Consider the following 11832-nt stretch of genomic DNA (forward strand, 5'->3'; position numbering starts at 1 on the left):
AGGCATCTGACCCAACCTGCACCTCTCACATCTTGAACCTCCTGTTAACAAGAACAGAGGGAGGCACCATTAAGGTGGGTCCCCAGGCCGCACCTGAGCCCACTTGGAGGCCAGGGCCCCCACTCCTGACTCCCAATCACCCTCCAGCAGGGGTAGGGGCAAGGAGGGAGAGAGCCAGGTAAAGAGGGAGGGGAGGAAGAGGGGCAGGTTGAGGGGGAAGGGAGGGAGAGAGCCAGGTGAAGTGCAAGGGTGGATGGCAAGCACGTAGGGTGAAGACAGGTGGGTGCAGCACGCAGCGGGCACAGCAGGCCGAGGAACTCAGGGCAGCCACTTGGCAAGATAGGCGCAATGCTCCTGCCCAGCTTGGCCCTTGGGGCTGTCTGACCAGCACCAACAGCCACTTCCACCTTCCAGCCACACTGGCCAGGGCTGGGCAGCCAGCACCACACACCACTCACCTGGCCCAACCCAATGCTGCCCAGATTCAACCCCCTTGAATGACAGGACGTCTGGCTGGGCTGTGTGCTCTCCCAGGGCAACCCCGTCTCCAGTGGGGTCACTGGGTTCACAAGATCAGCACTGGAGCTTGCTAGCCTTTCCTAGTAGCCCCGCTCACTTCATCCCCAGGAGTGGGAGGTGCAGTCCCCCAGCACTGAAGCAGTCGGTCACATTAGGGCAGCAACAGCTTGTCCCACTGTCGCAAGAGGGCAAACATCCCGTGGTTCCCAGATGGACGTGCCATCCCTCTCTGGGCTGGGTGAAGAATGACGGAGAGCATGGGGCACAGGTCTGACCCTCTCACAGGGGCTTCTGGGTGATCAGAACAATCCCGCCAAGGCCCCAAAGGCCAGAACCGCTGCTGGCTTCCAAAGAAAGGAGAACAGCCCCAGGCAGCCCAGCACACTTCCAGATGCCATTCAGGTGGGAGCAGGCCTGCCGATCCCAGTGCCAGCAAAGGGCTGCAGGCTGGGACAGTCAGCCAGATTAAAGGGAGGGCAGCGGCAATAACAGATCTGTCTGCAGCACCCTAGTGGGCAGGAGGGCTGCAGTTCTCTGTCTGCAATCACACAGGAGTGCTCGAAGCATGAGGGGACACAGTGGGTCTGACAGCGAGGGACCTTGGGTTTTCTGTCCTGGTAGTCCATCTGCTCTGTCCTCCAACCACCTCAGCTTTCTGGATCCATGTACTGAAACTATGACCATGGTCTAGGGTGCAGGGTGAGTGACGGCGGGTGGGAACACCCATCCAGACGGCTGAGGCACCCTTTTTCAGAGCACTACTGAAATCAGGGCCTTGCTCTTCCATGTGATCCCCCTCCTTCCGGTCCAAGCTACAGTTACTTAGTAAGACATTTCAGACATGAATCTGGGAGGGGAGAGGAAAGTCCTAGAATTTAAACCATGTTCACTGTAAGCAGATTTTTCCCGTGAGTGAAGACGGAGGCAGCTGTGTCCTGGAACCTAACAGCACAGGGTCATGGAGACTCTCCCAGCAGGAGTGAGGAGTCCCTGGAGCTGCAGGCCCTCCACACCGTTCCTCATCACTGGGGACTCGTTTAAGAATCTGCAATGTGAAATGCTTGGCCCGGAGGCTCCCTGAGGATTTTCCACAGTTGCTCCTGGGAATGCAGAACTCCCACCCGTCCTGCCCACAAGCTTGGCAGAAGCCCACCATGCTGGGAGGTACAGCTGTTCTCTCAGCCCAGGCCCAGGGAGGCAGTGCTGGAAGTGGCCCACTCCAGGCAGCAGAAGGTGGAGAGCCAGCAACAGGTGCTTGGGAAAAGGGGTCAGTTATCACCTAGTGGCATGGCCACAGCCAGCTCTGCCTCTACAAGGCCGTGATGGGCAGAACCTGCGGAGGAAAACAAGAGGGAAGAAGGCAGAAGGCATAGGCCTCATGGAGCTGTGTGAGCTCTGGAACCATCCTGTGCCTCCCAAGAGAGAGGGCGTTGTGTCCGTGGAAGGCTCAGCATCCCCGGTGATGCCAGAGACCCCAGGCCACTCGAGATGGAGTCCCAGCTGTCCTAGAGTCCTGAGCGGGCTCCACATCTCAGACCCCAACACCAGTCTCTGCACAACTACTTTCTCCATACCTTAGTGGATCAGGAAGGGCCGTAAAAAGCACATAAATGCAGGAGCCAGTGGGGCCACAGGGGTGGCAAAGCACTGCTTCCCCTTGGAAGGCTGAGCGCCTGCCCAGTGGGCAGGGTCTGCCCCGGAGGAGGGGTAGAGCAAATTTACAGGGCGCCAGAGAGACAAGAGCAGAGGGCACTGCGGTCCAACTCGAGGTGGCAGATAACTAGTTTTTCCTTTTCTGGGCAGCCTTTCTCTTCTTCTGTCGCTTGTTTTTTCCTATCTTGTCTTTTTTCCCCACTTTTTCTTCTCTGCGCCCCCTTAGATAAAATTAGTAGAACCATTAATGATGTTGAAATACACAAGAACTGTGTCAGTCTGCATAACATTTAACACTGGACCATTTGTTTTCTTCAGTCCCCTGCCTGGAGGCCCCTGGGCAAAACACTGTCCATCAGTACTTCATTAACAGAAATCAGACATTTTCTCCCACTCAAAAAATAAGCTTAGAGGGGTTTCCACAATATCTGTGAACTGCTTAGAGCAACTGCCAATTTACCAAGCTGAGGCTGGCCCCAACTATTGCCCAAGGCTTCCAAACAGGGAAGAAATGCACCTTCAAGAGGTGAAATTCACATCACACCCCAGGCACCAGGCTGGACTTGGTCAATTATCTTACTCAACCTGGCCTCCTTGGGCTTCATTCCTTCTCAGTGCAGAGCTGAACTCTTCACTTGAACTACAAAACCCCTGCATTTCAAATAGAATAATGCTTTTTGGAGTTTGGAGGCCCAGTATTCACACAGCCATCTGGAGAAAGAAGGTGGCTTGATTCCACCTTCTCCTTTCTGGAGCCTATAGGCACCCCTCGGAATGACTGAAATTGTTCTGGCAAGAAAGGGAGAGAGATGATCAGCAGAATTTTATTAGAGCAACTGGCTCATGACTGTCACATTAAAATGACTCAAGCAGAATGGTATTTAATGAATTATGTGGAAGGACCACCTGTTTTTGTGAAAGCTTGATATTAACCATGGCCTGGAATTATGGGATTTTTGCATGGTAAAATGTGAAAACTGGATATTACGAGGATTGAGTCTTTGGAGATTATATGGGGATGTTAGGAGGACTGGGGAGAGGAGGGAGAGAAGGGGAATTAGTGAGTCATATTAATCTTCAGAAAACTTGCACTGCTGTTTCCACTGGGTTTAATAATTTTAAAAGAAGAGGCAAAAATTTGAGTTACAGATCTAAACTGCTTCTGAGCAAGGCCCATGTGCTGGCCTCACACGTGAACGAGCAAGAGGCGTCTAAGGCAGCCGCCAGCAGAGCAGCATTTCTTCATCAACTCCAGACATGTGTGTGAGCCCCAGGTCTGAACTAATGAGTTTTATTTCAGGTAAATAAATTCCCACATACAGTAGGAGGTTTATGCCATGAAACAATTAGCATTTTATTGCTAGTACATATGTCACATTTGATACAATCTTAATACAAGTGAAAAAATACGCTGTGGCTAACATTAAAAAGCTGCAATCACATTTATAGTTCATTATTTCTTTACAAATTGCCAGTAGTTGAAGACAATAGAGAAACATAATCTACTGACATTCATATGGCTTCACTTCAAATATATGAATTGCTCGACTGTAAATATATTCTGAAATACATTTGTTTTCTAAAGAAACATTTAAAAATGTGCACAAAAAGTATATATTTAAAAAATGTCTTGCAAAAAGTTTCAAATACAACCAGGCCCATCTGTGGATCACATTTATGCATAGAAATTTCAACTTGCCAACATCTCTGACTGGAACCTAACTGTTGTGGTTCAGGAGAAGGGGTTAGTGGCAAGAGGCTCATTTATTCATTTATTTTTTCACTTCTGATTTCAGAAACTTCAGAATTTATAGAGAGCCTCCATGAGGCAATCTCAGAATCCAAATTCCTCAAAGCACGCTCTCAGATTGAAAACGGCATCTGATTCTGCAAAGAGTTGCCTTTCTTGGGATGTAAGCGTGAGAGTCATGATCTCACACTCCCCAGGGGAGGGCCAGCCCCATTGTGGACGAGGCCAGGGAAGATTCTCACAGAGGGCCTGGGCAGGAGGGGAGGCCAAAGGGAGGAGGGGGCTGCAGGGCAGGAGCCCCAGTGAACCCCCTCCTCCTGCTGAGCAAGTACAGAAATGAGAAGCAGGCGAGACATGAAAGCATGCTGTGGGAGGCAGGGAGAGGGCTGGGAATGACCGGGAAAGGGTCTCTGTGCAGTCCCCAGTGACAGCTGCTTCTACACGGAGCCTGCAGATTCGCTGGCTTGAAAGATCAGGTAAAGCTGGTGGCTGCTGCCTAGCAGTACTCAGTACTAGGAGCACCTGGCTGTCATTCAGGAGGGATGCCCTGGCAGGAGCCACCTGCCGTCCTCCTCCAAGCCTTGGCATCTGGAGGAGGGACATTTTTCTGAGCTCCATGCTTGGCCATCACCTAACTGTGCTCAGAATCCCCAGGGCAGAAAGGAGAAGCCCCAAAACAAGTCATGTACAGATCTTGAAGTAATCATTGATTGAGAAAAGGGTAATGAAATGATGCTGACTGTTATGATAATGAGGGTACTGACTGGTGGGAAATGCAGTTGGGATAATACAATTTCTTAGAAAACCCCAGTTATAGGACAGCCAGTGTGCAAGGGCACAGGGCATGAGCGAATACAAGCTGCAATACACGATAAATGCAATTGTCTTCATGCTGGGCAAACCTCCAGCCCGTTCCCAGGTCAGTGTGCTACCCATAGGCACACCTGGTGCTGCTACTCAGGCTATCCTTCCCCCACCTCTGCCTTCACATCCCTCACATGGTTTTAAATTTCTCAAGTGGATCTAGAGGGAAGTCCTTTGTGGCTGTGGTGCTTACTTGTTTAAAGCTTTCTCCAGGTATTCCTGAATCCACTTCAATTTCGGGTCAATGCACACTTGTCTATTGTTGTTCTTCAGCCTTGCCCTGCCAAAACAGAAGAGGCAACAGTGTGCAGCTGCACAGAAGGTGGCACTGTGGTCGTCTGAGCGTTGTTCGGTCATCTGACACCCATGTCAGGACCCCCACTGGTGCCCAGTGCCCCGCCTGACAGGCTTGGGTTCTGGAGGAATTCAAGGGAGGCTGGAGAAACCCAGCGCTTAGGAGTGTGGCAAGCTCCACTGCAGAAAGATGGGAAAATGAAACATCTTTATGGGGTGGCCAGGGAACATTTCAGTTGGCTTTGGAAGGATGAGTAGGAGTCCAGCAAGTGAAGGGAAGGGAGGGGGGAAACAGGAGTTTCCAGCCAATGTCCAGAGAGTGCGGAGGAAGAGCGGGGGCAGGATGCTCAAGAAGCAGGTGGCCAGATGAGAAGCGCAAAGGAGGGGGATTTTATCTGCAAAGTTATGGGGACTTGTGAGGGTTTTAAACAGGACAGTGACAGCAGCAGAGTTTTGGCTCGATCATCTTTCTAGTACATGGAAGACAGACTTCAGAGTAAGCCTTGGAGGTAGCAGACCTACGAGAGGCACTGCCTGCCTTAGTCTGGGGAGAGAAGGGAGCAAGCAGGACAAGAGGGACGGGGCACAAGGTGGGGGCAGGGCAGGTAGTTTGGCAGAAAATGGTTTCCAGAGAGATTGTACAAGTTCAATGACTGCTCCTCGGTCTCATTTGATTTTTTAAACATGCTGGCTAAATTCACTCTCTGATGAACTCTCTCTCAAAGGAGAGAATTTTATTGTAAACAAACTATGTGAAAAAACATTTATTTTCTAGCAGCCTAAAACATATTGCAAATGAAAACATATTCAAGGCAGCAAAGACTGGGAAAAAAAAAAAAGGGAAAATCAACCTTAAAAAACGCTGGTGTTGGGTGGAAAAGCCTTCAGGAAATTCAGCTTTCTTTCTAACTGCTGTGTTCCTGTCTCATTTTCAGCACTGGGACTTTGCAGGGGATGAGCTCTCCCCAGGAAACCCCAAGCCTCACCCCCAGGCATCTAGATACACGACTACACTTGCTGTGTGGCTTTTTTTCCTGAGCTTCACCCAGCCTCCTGCGCCCCAGGTGACAGATCTTTGCATGTTATGTATGTGTGATTTGGGTTTATCTTGTTTCCCACCTGAAGGAAATCAAATGTTAACAGTTGCCATCAACCCCCCAACAAAACAACAAAATCTCGGGTATTGTATTTGAGAACATGTAGGTAAGTAAGCTGAAAATATTGGGTTTCACCAAACGGTTAAAGATGACTTAACACAGAATTTGGGTCTTGTGAGGTTTTGCTATGTGAAGAAAGACTAATTTAGAGCACTGAAGCCCCCAACCTGGTAGAACCATTACTGGTAAAGGGCTGGCTCACTTGCTGGGCCTTCAGCAGAAACTTGGGTGAAGGCCACGCTTCTCCAGGCTGGAGGCAGCCAACTGCCATTTGCTGCCCTGCAGGGAGGAAACTTAGGAAGAAGAGACGAGGACCACTACGAGCACAGCGGGGCACCAAGGGTCAGGGGAGTGACTTTTGAAGCTCCTGCCTGGTGGCACACTCAGAGGCCTCGAGGTAGGAACATGTGCCTCTGATTAAGTCAAGCTCAGGGCTGGACACAGCATGTCATTCCTCCAGCTCTCCCAAGTCTGCCAGTTAGTTGTTCCTATGCCCATCAGGAGTAGCATTCCTGGAGGGTGATGTTCTGACTTCCACAATCTGAAGGGCACAGTTTGGGGTGTTGAGGATTTGAGATGCTTGATCTTGCCTCTGGCAATGTGGCTCTCGAAGAATCGGCAAGGACATCTGTAGCTCAGGCTGACTGGTTTCCCTAGAAGAGGTAATGAGAACAAGAGCTGGTTGGCCTGCCAGGCCTTGAGGATACACGTGTCTGGGTCTGCAGGCCAGGGGCCGTGGGCTCAGAAGGCAGAATGATGGCAGGATCAAGAGGGATGGGTAAGTCATGGGCACACCTGTGCCAAGAACTCTTGGGCAGCTTAGGGGGCTCTGGGTACGCTCAGACTTAGCTTCCACAGGGCCAGAGGGCAAAGGCCCTTGGACAGCTAGACCTAGGAAGGCAGGGACCTAAATAAGAAGCCCACCTGCACAGGTGTGTCAAGATAAAGTCTGTTAATCACAGGAGAGAAATGTTTCAGTCTAAGGCACTGAGGTCCTGGTTATTCTTTGCAAAATAAACTCCCCCAGGGCCAACTGAGAAAGACCTTGTTAGTCAGGGGAGGAGAAAGAAGGAGGTTCCTTGGCTCTCTCTGCTCCCCCATCTGGCATGGGCCTCATCCCAGGAGCTCCGCAGCTCCCCTGGGAATGCCGCCCCCTCTCCATCCCCTCCTGCAGTCTTCTTTCCCACTCCACCTTCAGTCCAGGCCACACCAAAAGAATCCCAGCAGCAGAGGCCGCCTTCTCCCCAGCACTTCCCTGAGGTCCTGGAGATTATCAGGCTAGAGTCAAATGTGGCTTTCATTGTCTAGGCAGGGGCTTTGCAGCCTCCAAGGTTGTAGTACATCTTTGTCAATTTACCAATTTGCAAAATGCAGTAATTGACACTCATTAGTGTAAATTAGCCAGGTCTTCTGCAGAACCTACCACTCACCCTTTACATCTAGAATTGCAAGCCTGGGGTCTGGGATTTGTGTGCTTTTTTCTTTTCTGCAGATTTTATCCAAGCCCTACTTAATACCCCAAATTATTTGAATCTGTGAGACTTTCGTCAGGGTTTAAATGTATGTCAGAGAATATTAAGTCCAGAGGTATAAAAAAAAGTTTGCCTGTTTACAGAGCTCCCAGAGGCCTCCTGGTGGTGGTGAAGTTCTGCACTTTGGGACGAGACTTGTGTTAGCCACAAGAAAGCTTGTGAGTGAGGGACTTCTTAACTTTTTCTTTCCAAAGGCAGCATTCAGTTGATAAGACATGGCCTGGGGACAGCAGCCTATTTAGCCACCACGTCCAGGGAAAAGCAGATAACTTGGCCTCCCAGGACCAAAGTGGACTTGGAAAATTAGGAAGGAGAAAGCCAGGCTTCAGGGAGCCCAGTGACTCCAGGGACGGGAGCAGCCTTCACTCAACCCAACTCCAGAAAGTCTGCAGGTGCCAGGCTTTTAGCAACTGCACTGGGTCCCTGCAGGGGAAGTCTGTACTGCCCTGTAACCAGATCACTTGAGAAAGCGACCCCAGGGCTGGGAGGCCTGGGTAATGGAGGAGCCAGTCTCCCACCAGTGTCCTGCCCCAGGTTTCCATGGAATTCTCATGGGTCCTCCTGAGCTGAGCAGGGACTGGAGGACTGGGGCCCGTGGTGAGGCAGGATGGGTCCCAGTCCCAGAGCAGCAGTGAGCTGAGAGGCACACAGTGTGAGCACTGGGGTGGAAGGGGGCTGCTGCTCTGCTGTCTCAGAGAAGCTGTTCTGGCTCCACTGACCAAGCAGTGGAGATCAGGCCAGAAATCAAAGCTGATTCTGAGCTCAAAACACAAGCTTTCTCTTTCTTCCCTCTTCCTTCCCTCCCCCCTGGGATTATCCATTTCCTTCAAAGGCAATTCTTATTCCTGCTCCCAGGACCCAGTTGTGGGCCTGTCAAGTGGGGAATTTCAACAGGTTTTTTAAAGTGACAGAACACCAAGTGATTTTACTAAGAAAATTTGGTGCCATGTCCACCTGGAGTCCTTTCTCTAGCTTTTTATGAACATTAGTACCTTTTCCAACTGTTAGGGATATGACAAGGTGTTTGGGCAGGCTGCAGAGTTGGCCCAGATGTTACGTGGTGTTGGAAACTGGTTAATGTGGCCATGTTCTGGAGCAGTTCCCTGAAAACCTTCTAATGCAGAGACAGGAGCCTGGGCCAACCTTTCCCACTAGGGCTGGGAATGGGGCCCACACTGGGTTTAACCCCTGGAAGCCTAGGGCACCCAAGGTACCAGCTGCTTGGCTGAGGTCAGTAAGTGGGGGAAGGGCCAGAGCTGGAGCTAAGGTGTCTCTAAAATGCAGTGTGGGACTCTGTGAGCCAAAAGTGCTTTCTGACCTACACATGCAAGGAAAACCAAACCAGCCTGGAGCCCAGGACCCTGACCTGGCCACCTGGCTGCCAGGAAGGCAACTCAGAGTGGCCACCAAGCAGCCTCCCCAGGGTCAGAAGGAGTCTCTCAGTGAGGGTCCCACTCCCTCTGTGATGCCAGCTCAGGACTCAGTGACCTGGATCCCCAAATTCCAGTCCTTTCTGTAGCTCTCTGGAGGATGGGACATCTAGGGACAGCACCATTTCCCCCAGAGAGGCGCATTATGACACAGCCATTCTACCAGACCACTCGATTTGTTAATGCCCCACCCAGAGTCCTGGAGATGCTCAGTTTGTTAACGTCCCACTCCTGGAGAAAAGTATCCTGGAGATACAGCCTAGGATACCTTTTTGGCTAGGAGGAAAATTCTGAATTGCCTTTGATCTGATCCCTCTGCAGCTCTGACCAGCAACTGCTACACTTTTAAAGAACACTTCCCCAGGTGCTCAGCCTGAACCTGTTAGTCCAGGACCTGGCCAAGCCACATGCATGCTCACCTTGCCCACACTGGCTTCAGGGCCACTAGCCCAGAATGCCACAGTGGGGCACTGGCTGGAACCCAGCCTCGCACTTCAGGAGCCTGGTTCCTGCACAGGACAAGGCTTACCGTGCTAAGAGCACTCAGTGTCCTCCAACCCTGTGCAGTTCGCTGCGAACTTCACAGTCAAGCAGGGTAGCGGGGCCTAACATGGCTTTGTTTGTGTGTCCAGACAGTTTATTTTGGTTTGCAGCAACAGCGTTCTGTGGCAAGGACAGCGAGTTCTCTCTTAAGCTTCAAAAGAGAAAGCTCTCAGGTGAAAGGGGGACACCACCTTTCCCAGTGGCCTATATCTGGGTGACCCAACTTCGCTTCGCTGCAGCACTCGCTCTGAGGTGAGAGTGCTCACTTGAATGGTGACAAAGGCGCCTGCCTGCAGGGGTGTTTTCGGGGTTGCGGAGGCGCTTGCGCGATCTGCACGGCCTCTGGAGCTCTCTCTGGTGACCGGGGTCGCCCGCCGCTGGGGGCTGCGGAGCTGTGCAGAGCACGGCCGGGCGGGCAGCCCAAACCCTCCAGCTGCTCCGGTCGAAGCGCGCGGAGACTGGCTGGGCGGGTGCAGCGAGGGCCGAATCACCGTGAGTGGACGCCGCGCAGCGGCCCCCATCGCACGGCCGCGACCAGCGAGTAGCGAAGCGAAAAGCGTTTTGCAAAGAGCTTTCCCGCACGAACCGCCAGTTGCACCTCCAGCACCAAGCGCAGAGGAACTTCGGAGCCCGTGCGCCCCAGAAACCGCCGGGCGCGGGAAGGCTCAGGCCGGTCAGTGAGCGGCAGCTCGGGGCTCCTTTCCACACCCGCGCCCTCCGCGCCTAGCCAGTTTTCCTGGCCGACCTCGCTCCGCAGTTTGCTCGAGGTCTGGCGGCGCGGTCCCCGGAAACCCCAGCCCCTGCGGAGCGCGGAGCCACGTAAGGCTGGTGCTACGCCGGCTTGAGCGCCGCGCCCGCCCAGCCTACCCAAGGCAGTGCAATGCGAACCGGGTTGGCTCCAGGCGCGGAGCGCGGGGCGCGGCGTCTGCCCGGTCTCCGCAGCCGAGCGTATTCACCGTCGCTGAGACAGACCGCAGCCAGCACAGGGGCCAGCACGGCGATGACCTTGGCATCCATGGCACCGGCAGCGGGAGGACGTGCAGCGGACACGGCGGCGGCAAGGGCAAGCGCAGAGGCGGGAAGCGAGCGAGGGGCTGTTTAGAGGAGAGGGCAGCAGGCGGGGCCCGGCGAGGGGCGGGCCTGGAGCCGCATCCCGCGCTTCTGGGGCTCCGACAAGCGCCCCTCCCACAGACCGCTCCTCCGGCTCCAGCGCCTCCCTCCCTCCGCCTCCCGCACCTGGGTGACCAGGGCTGCTGCGCTCTGACCCGCTGACGTTGCGCGGGGCCTGCTCTGCAAGCTTGACCTCTGGCGAGGGACCAGCCGCGCAAGAAGGCTGGGCTGCGGGGCTGGGCACGGTTCCCATTCTGCAGACAGACAGACTGAGTTCCATAGGTGGGCGATGGATGAGAACCAACGAAACACCAGTCGGTGCCGGGGCTGAGGCCCAGCTGGGCCGGCGCTCCCCGTTTCTGGAGTGTGGGACCCTAGGCGACCGCTGGCCCAGGTTCACTAAGAGCGCCTCAGAAGCTCGGCCCAAGGAACGAGGCCGGTGTTTGCAGGCAGAACTCCTATTCCAAGCCAAAGCCATCGCTTATTAGACAAACCTCAGTTTTCTCACCTGTCAATTGAGGCTATAAAATGAACTTCCAATTATAAAGTAAATAAATCAGGGGGGTGAAAGTACTGCATAGGGAATAGAGTCAACAGTATCGTAATAACTTAGTGTGGTGACAGCTAGTCAACACACTTTTGTGGTGAGCTTATTAATGAATCACTGTGCTGTACACCTGAACCTAATAGAAACTAATATAATATTGTATGCCAACTATTCTTCAGTAACATAAAAGAAAAGAAAAATAAAATGCTACCCTCCAGGAAGGAAACAAAAGCAGTTCGCCCCTGAGGCTCAGTATACGTGAATTTACTTAACCCTTTGTACCTATGCTCTCTCAACTGTGAAACGGGCTAAGCATATTCCCTGCGAGTGGAGCTGGGGGAATCCTCCGCGAGTCTCCTCGCCACCACCGCGAAGCGCTCTGCATCCTGGGTGACACATAGCACTCAGTAAACGAAGCTAGAAATAATTGTTC

The 11832-nt window shown here is 52.8% G+C and overlaps 1 pseudogene; it reads right to left on the reverse strand.

The window, feature by feature from the left end:
- Nucleotides 1-2185: 2185 nt before the first annotated feature.
- LOC140850306 (stromal cell-derived factor 1-like) lies at nucleotides 2186-10893 on the reverse strand (annotated as a pseudogene).
- Between the last annotated feature and the right edge of the window lie 939 nt (nucleotides 10894-11832).

Source organism: Manis javanica, chromosome 7 (assembly GCF_040802235.1).
Source record: "Manis javanica isolate MJ-LG chromosome 7, MJ_LKY, whole genome shotgun sequence".
NCBI classification, from domain to species: Eukaryota; Metazoa; Chordata; class Mammalia; order Pholidota; family Manidae; genus Manis; species Manis javanica.